The sequence below is a fragment of the Chinchilla lanigera genome, unplaced genomic scaffold (assembly GCF_000276665.1).
Source record: "Chinchilla lanigera isolate Chin_1 unplaced genomic scaffold, ChiLan1.0 scaffold00146, whole genome shotgun sequence".
NCBI classification, from domain to species: domain Eukaryota; kingdom Metazoa; phylum Chordata; class Mammalia; order Rodentia; family Chinchillidae; genus Chinchilla; species Chinchilla lanigera.
Window position 1 is genome coordinate 1,867,528 of NW_004955547.1, and position 6,908 is coordinate 1,874,435.

Here is a 6,908-nt window from a genome sequence, read left to right on the forward strand (position 1 = left end):
CAAAAAGAAAAAAAAAAAAAAAAAAAAAAAAAGCAAACCGATTTAAGGAAACTTTTTTTCCTAAGATACCACCTCCCTATGTAGCCCAGGCTGAACTCACTAAATCGCTCAGGGTGGCCTTCAACTTGGGGCAGTCCTCCTGTCTCAGCCTCCAGGAGGGTGCTGGGATTACAGGTATGGGACACCACACCCAGATTGTATATTTGTGGCTGGGGAATTAGGTCAGTGCAAAGGCCTTGGGTTTAACCCCCAATTGCTGCAAAAATAAAATCTTCCTGGTGATTCTGGTGCACATTCAACTTTGAGAATCTTTGGACAAATAGTAGTGGTGGAGCCCGGGATCTAGCTCAGTAGCACAGTGCCTCCCTGGCAAACACAGGGTCCTGAGTTCGATTCCTGGTACAAAAAAAAGTAGCGGTGGAGCTGGAATGACAGTCTAGGTCACTGTCGTTACCAGCACGTGCGGCTGCTCACTGCCCTCTCCGGCCTTACGATTCTGTGACGTAACCTTGTGGGTCCCTAGTCTTGGAGAAGTGACTGGAAAGGACTGGGGGAGCCGTTTGAGGGTTAATAGTTAGAAAAGGAACAATATTATCTTCTAATCTGGGACCTCATGGTAGAACTGAGCTATCATAAGGAGGCCAGCGAAGGTGTTCTGGGGGGTCTGGAGAGACGGCCCGCAGAGCGTTGGAAGAAAAGTTTGCCCAGCTACAGTAGATGAGGGGTGAGGGAAGGACAACGATCCCACGGGGGTGGACAGGGAGGCGTCACTCACTCTTGGCGGGGTCACCATCTCCCCAGTTTTAAGCAGCAGAGGAATCTGCTCCACTTCCTTTCACACTAGAGACTAGGAAGGGGTTGAAACTTCTGAAGAGACGTTTTTATTGAGCTTCCTCAGTTGTCTTTTTAGCCCCTTTACAGACTCCTGGTCGTTCTAACTCATGGCTCCAGCGGCAGCTGTTCTTGTGACTGGCCTTATTCAGTAGCTCTTTCCCAGGACAAGGGCATTTCCTGCTGAAGATCACGGGACGCTGCCCCTCATTTCTCTCTTCCTGGGGGCTAGACGCTCCCTGTATGGATTTGACCTTCAGACATGTGATCCTTCCTCAGGATCCTGCCTGACCAGAAGTGAGTGGCCTCAGCTCTTTCCCAGGTTGTGGTAGTGGCCCTTGACCCCAGCTGGAGCTCCTGAGAGACCGACACGGTGGGTGCGCAGCTTCCGAGAACCAGCATGAGTCTGGGACATGTGCTTAACACTCGGGAGCCAAGCACTCAGCCCATTTCTCTTCAGGTAGTTTTAGCTTATGGGCTGCCGAGGCGAGCACTGATTTGGTTTTCAACATGACTCCTCAGAATGATGAGCTATCAAGCTGGAAGGCACACGCAGTAGAACTACTCCTTATGTGTCATGTGCTGGGCTGTTCTTGCCTAGCGAGCAGGACGGTTTAGGCTCCCTCCACTCTGCTCAAGGAAGATCTAGAGAGGAGCCGCCGCAGACTAGTAACTGGCACCTCGGCTTCTGTTCCTGGCAGGCTACTTTAAATAATGGCTTTCTGGGCTTGGGGTGTAACTCTGCACAGAGTGCTTTTCTAGCATGTGCAAGGCCCTAGGTTCAATCCATATGGTGTGGGGAGTATTCTTTAAATGAAAAAAATATATGCGTATTATTTTATTTTTTGTTTTTTTGAGACAGGGTCTTGCTATGTAGTTCAGGTTGAATTTGAACCCACCATGTAGCCCAGGCTGGCCTTGAACTCATAGTGATCCTCCTGCCTCAGCATCCTGAGTGCTGGGATTACAAGCATGGGCTACCATACCCAGCCTATATATACATGGTTTAAAAAAAAAAAAAGCCAGGCACAATGGAACATACCTCTAATCCCAGCAACATGGAGGCCAAGGCAGGGGGATCACAAGTTCAAGGCCATCCTGGGCAACTTAATGAGACCCTGTCTCAAAATTAAAATTAAAGGGCTGGGGATATAGCTCAGTGGCACAAGCGCCTGCCTGGCAAGCGCAAGGTCCTGAGTTTGATTTCTGGTACAAAAAAAAAAAAAAAAAAAAAAATTAAAAAGAGCTGGGGATGTATGGGAGTGTAGCTCAGCACGGCTGGATTGGATCCCTAGTACCACAAATTAAAGAATGAAATGTAGAATGAAAGCTACATTTCCTTCCTCCCTGGAGCTGCAGTCCCTCTCTTCAAGATCATCTTTGCATGCTCATGACTAGAACTCCTTGTGTCACTGAGCAGGACATGCACAGATTACTCTAGATGCAAAGACCCAAAATGACCCCTCCTCAGCAAGTCTTGTGAATTTTTTTTTTCTCACAGTCTTATTTTCATTTCTTGGCTATTTTAGATTCCGGTTTTGGGTGTTCTGAATTTCATTTTGTGCCTCAGTGTGCTTCAGGTGGTTTCCCCACCAGCAGGCAGGAAGGGTGAGGAGCAGATCAGGTGAAGCTCTCTAGAGGAGCGTATCTGAGAGGCTGGTGACGTCAGCCCTGGCCCTTATCAAATCTCTTCCTTTCGTACTTGGTCCCCGGGGCAGAAGCAGGAACACCCTTGAGGGAGAGGTGCTGACCTGACTTACCCAGAGTGTTTGCAGAGGGCGCTGTGAGCTTGCCAGGGCGGAGAGGAGGGAGGCCACCCGGGCCACCCCACCCTCTTTACCCCACTCCTCAAATAGTTGCAAAGCTCAAGTGAGATAACTGGATGTGAAAGTGTGATGGTTCCGGTCTTCTAAATTCTGCCTCTCTGCCTCTTCCTGTATTCACGCTTCCTCCTTCTCAGCTTATTCCAGTGCCCAGAAGACAGTGAGCAAGAGATATTTTAGGAATCCAGAAGGAACTGCTCCAGTCCTGCTAGTCACTCATGCGTTACAGTTTACTCACCTCTGTGCATCTCACTTTTCTCATCTGTAAAATCGGTGCATTACTATTATTGTATTGGCTTATTAGATAAGTAAAGTGCTTTCTTACCCAGTACCCGGTATACACTAAACACCAAGTAGGAGAATGTTAACCGCTGCCATCTGCCGGTTTCCTTCTCTGCTTTCTTCGTTCTTTCTTTCAATTAAAGCCCACAGTGTGTTAGCAGCAGATGACAACAGATACAATAGATAGGCTACTGGGGGAAGAGGCTGATAAACTGATAAATGTAAAATGCATTATGACTCAGCCAGGGCCCACGAAGCAAATGAGATTTTTGCCATGTATGCAAAATTTAAAGGGGCACCAAAATAGTAATTCGGATACGTAATACTTGAATGTAATTTTAATTACATTTGCAGTGCTGGCTTTGTTTGCAGTACTAGGGATGGAATGCAGGGCCTTGGCACTGATCTGTATCCCCAATTCTTGCTATTTTCTAATTTTTATTTGGAGGCAGGGTCTCACTAAATTGTCAAGATACCCAGGCTGGACTCAAACTTGTGATCATCCTGCCTCAACCTCCTAGAGTGCTGGGATTATGGGTATGCATCGCTACACCTGGCTAATGCAATATTTTAAAGTCAAAATTAATGCAAAAAAAACTATGATGAACAAAAATCAAACACTTAAAAGAGAATAGTAGCTCAGTGGTAGAGTGCATACTTAGCCTAGTAACTTCTTGGAACTCAGCAGAAGAAGGGAAGATGTCTGGGGGATGGTTTCAGGAGGCCCTTTGGGGTTGGCTGCAGTGGTAATTCTGTCTGTCACCTTAACTGGGCTATGCTGCCCAGTTGTTTGGTGAAACTCTAGATTTTGCTAAGAAGATATTTGTAAAAGTGGTTAACAAGTTATAATCAATTGAGTTTAAGTAAAACAGATTGTGATCATAAAGTAGGTGGCCCTTGCCGGGCGTGGAGCACACGCCTGTAATCCCAGCACTCTGGAGGCTGAGGCAGGACGATCATTGCGAATTTGAGACCACCCTGGGCTACAAAGCGAGCTCAAGGCCAGCCTGAACTGTATAGCGAGACCCTGTCTCAAAAATACAAAAAACAAACAAACAAGCATAATGTACGTGGCCCTCATGCAATTAGTTGAAGGCCTTAAGGGCAAAGACTGAGGTTTCCTGGGAGAAGATTCATTTCTCCCTTGAGGCTGCAACATAGAAACCCTGCCGGCCTTTCCAGCTGGTCCGCCTGTCCAAAAGATTTTGAACTCCAAACTGTAGCATCAGTTACCTGAATTTCTAGCCTGCTGGCCTGCCCTACAAATTTTGGATTTGCCAGTTGCCACAAGTCTGTGGGGCAAGTCCTTAAAATTACCTCTCCCCTACCCACTGGTTCTGCTTTTCTGGAAAACTATAATACAGTGGCCGTGCATTACAGTGGATATTGTGCTAGAAAATGGAGCTTGTCACAAGTTTGGGCCCAAACCGTCTGAGTTTCTGTCTTACGGGTTACAGGAAATGCTAGTATCTTTATTCTTCATGGAGCCCTGTAAAATACAGACAGCATTGTGGGTAGCAAGACCCCTTCTCTGGCTACAACCATGCACTTCTGTGTTGCTTTCTACTGGGAGTATGTACCATTGAGTATCCTCATTTTATTTTATTTTATTTATCTTTTTGTGACAGGATCTCACTATGCAGTTCAGGCTGGCCTTGAGCTCACTTTGTAGCCCAGGTTGATCTCAAACTCCCAACAATTGTCCTGCTCAGCCTCCTGAGTGCTGGGATTACAGGCGTGTGCCATCACGTCCAGCCTCATTTTATTTATTTATTTATTTATTTATTTTTTGTGGAACTGGGGATCGAACTCATGAACTTGCTCTTGCCAGGCAGGCACTTATGCCACTGAGCTATGTTCCCGGCCCTTCATTTTATTTTTTAAATGATGCTGGAGATCAAACCCAGGGCTTTGCATATGCTAAATAAGCATTTTACCACTGAGCTACACACTCCTCTTAATTTTTATTTTGAGACAGGATCTTGTTAAGTTGGCCCAGGCTGACTTTGAACTTGTGAACATCCTGCCTCATCCTCCCAAGTAGCTGAGATTATAGGCATGTACCACTGTCCTAGCTGTGTGTCCCCCATCCACATTTTCACAAATGAGTATTGTATAAACCCAGTGGGTCCTTATGACCACATAGTCTGAGTTCTTAGCTACTACTTTCTTTAAGTCTTTACATTTATTCAAGTCCCTTTTGAGCCTCAGGAAAATGTTCTAGTTTTCACTCCCTAACCTGCTCAATTTTTTTCTTTTTTTTTTTTGAGACAAGGTTTTGCTATGTAGTTCAGCCAGACCTTGAATTCACTATGTAGCTCAGGCTGGTCTTGAATTGCAGTGATCCTCCTGCCTCAGCCTCCAGAGTGCTGGGCTTATAGGTATGTGCTACCTCAACCTGCACAATTCTTTTTTTTGTTTGTTTGTTTTTTTGAGACAGGGTCTTGCTATGCAGTTCAGGCTGGCCTTGAGTTCACTGTGTATCCCAGGCTGACCTTGAACTTGCAATGATTCTCCTGCCTCAGCCTCCTGAGCGCTGGCATTACAGGCGTGTGCCACCTTACTGTTTTGGTACCAAGAATCAAACTTAGGACCTTGTACTTGCCAGGCTGGCACTGCACCGCTGAGCCACAGTTCTTAAAGTAATTCCTTCAGATTTTTTATTTTGGTTGTTGTAAACATTATCTATTCCAGGAGAGTCTTGGTTAATTTTTATTCTACAACTTAGGTTTCTTAATGTTATACAATTAGTACTTTCTCCTCTCTTGGAAAACATGGGGCATTGGCAAACTGGGACTGAAATTCTCTATTTAAATCACATAAGATCATCTCCTTAAAAGCAATCAATATGCCCAAGATATGTGTGTATCATTTGCAAAACAGAAATTTCATAATTGTGATGAATAAAGCATAGCTGCTTATAAGGTTTTGCTGAGATAACTCTTTCTGTCCCAAGTTATTATTTCTTATTATTTAATATCCCTCTTTTAAAAAAAGAGAGATAGGGCCAGGTGTTGTGGTGAATGCATGTAATCCCAGCACTTGGGAGGCTGAGGCAGGAGGATCACCATGAATTCAAGCATGGGCTATGTAGTGAGTTCAAGGACAGACTGAAAAACATAACCAGATCCTGTTTTAAAAAACAAGAAAGCAAAATGCATCAAAACAAAAACAGTCATTTTATTGAACTCGTCGTGGTTCTAGTAGATTTCTAATTTTCTTCAGTCTTGTAGGTAGACAGACATATCAATAGCATATGATTTTAACAATATAAAGACAGTTTTGGAGTGAGACCTGGCTTGAATTCTGATTCAGCTATGGGCTGTGTGATCTTAAATCCAGTCTTTAAAAGATGTTGGCGCAGTGTTTAGGTTCAGTGTGGCCTCCTGCTTTCTCTCAGGTGTGGTGGTAGAGTGGGCAGAGGCCACACAGCACCAAGTATTGCCCCTTGGCCCACTCCTGGATTTGTTCTCCCTGGGCGGGGGAGACACGCAGAGGGCTTTGCTCTTAGGGATTTTTAGCCACCCAGAGATCAGAAGGAAAGACTGAAAAGTAAGCCTTTCAGTAGAATAACCTTTTCTTTCTCCAGAAATGGAACGTGGGCTATGTTTCTGGAGAGCTGATTAAAATAGATTTAATTGTTTGAACTCAGGGATTTACAGAAACTCTTTGAGGAGCTATTGATTATCAGCAAGTCCCTAAAATTCCCCATTGTGATAGGGGTAAAACAGTTGTGCACAATGAGGATGTGTATAGTTTCCGCAGAGTTGGAACGCATGCAGGCAGGGAGTTGGTATTTGGTGCTGGTGTTTGGAGAGAAGTCATACAAAGACAACTATGGTTAGTAAGTCTCTCTTCCTCTCTCTCCTCTCTCCCTTTCTCCCTCCCTGTCTTTCTGTCTTTTTCTATCTTAGTCACTGAGACAAAGAGCCTGACACCTGCAACTAAGAGAAGAGAATTTTATTTTGACTC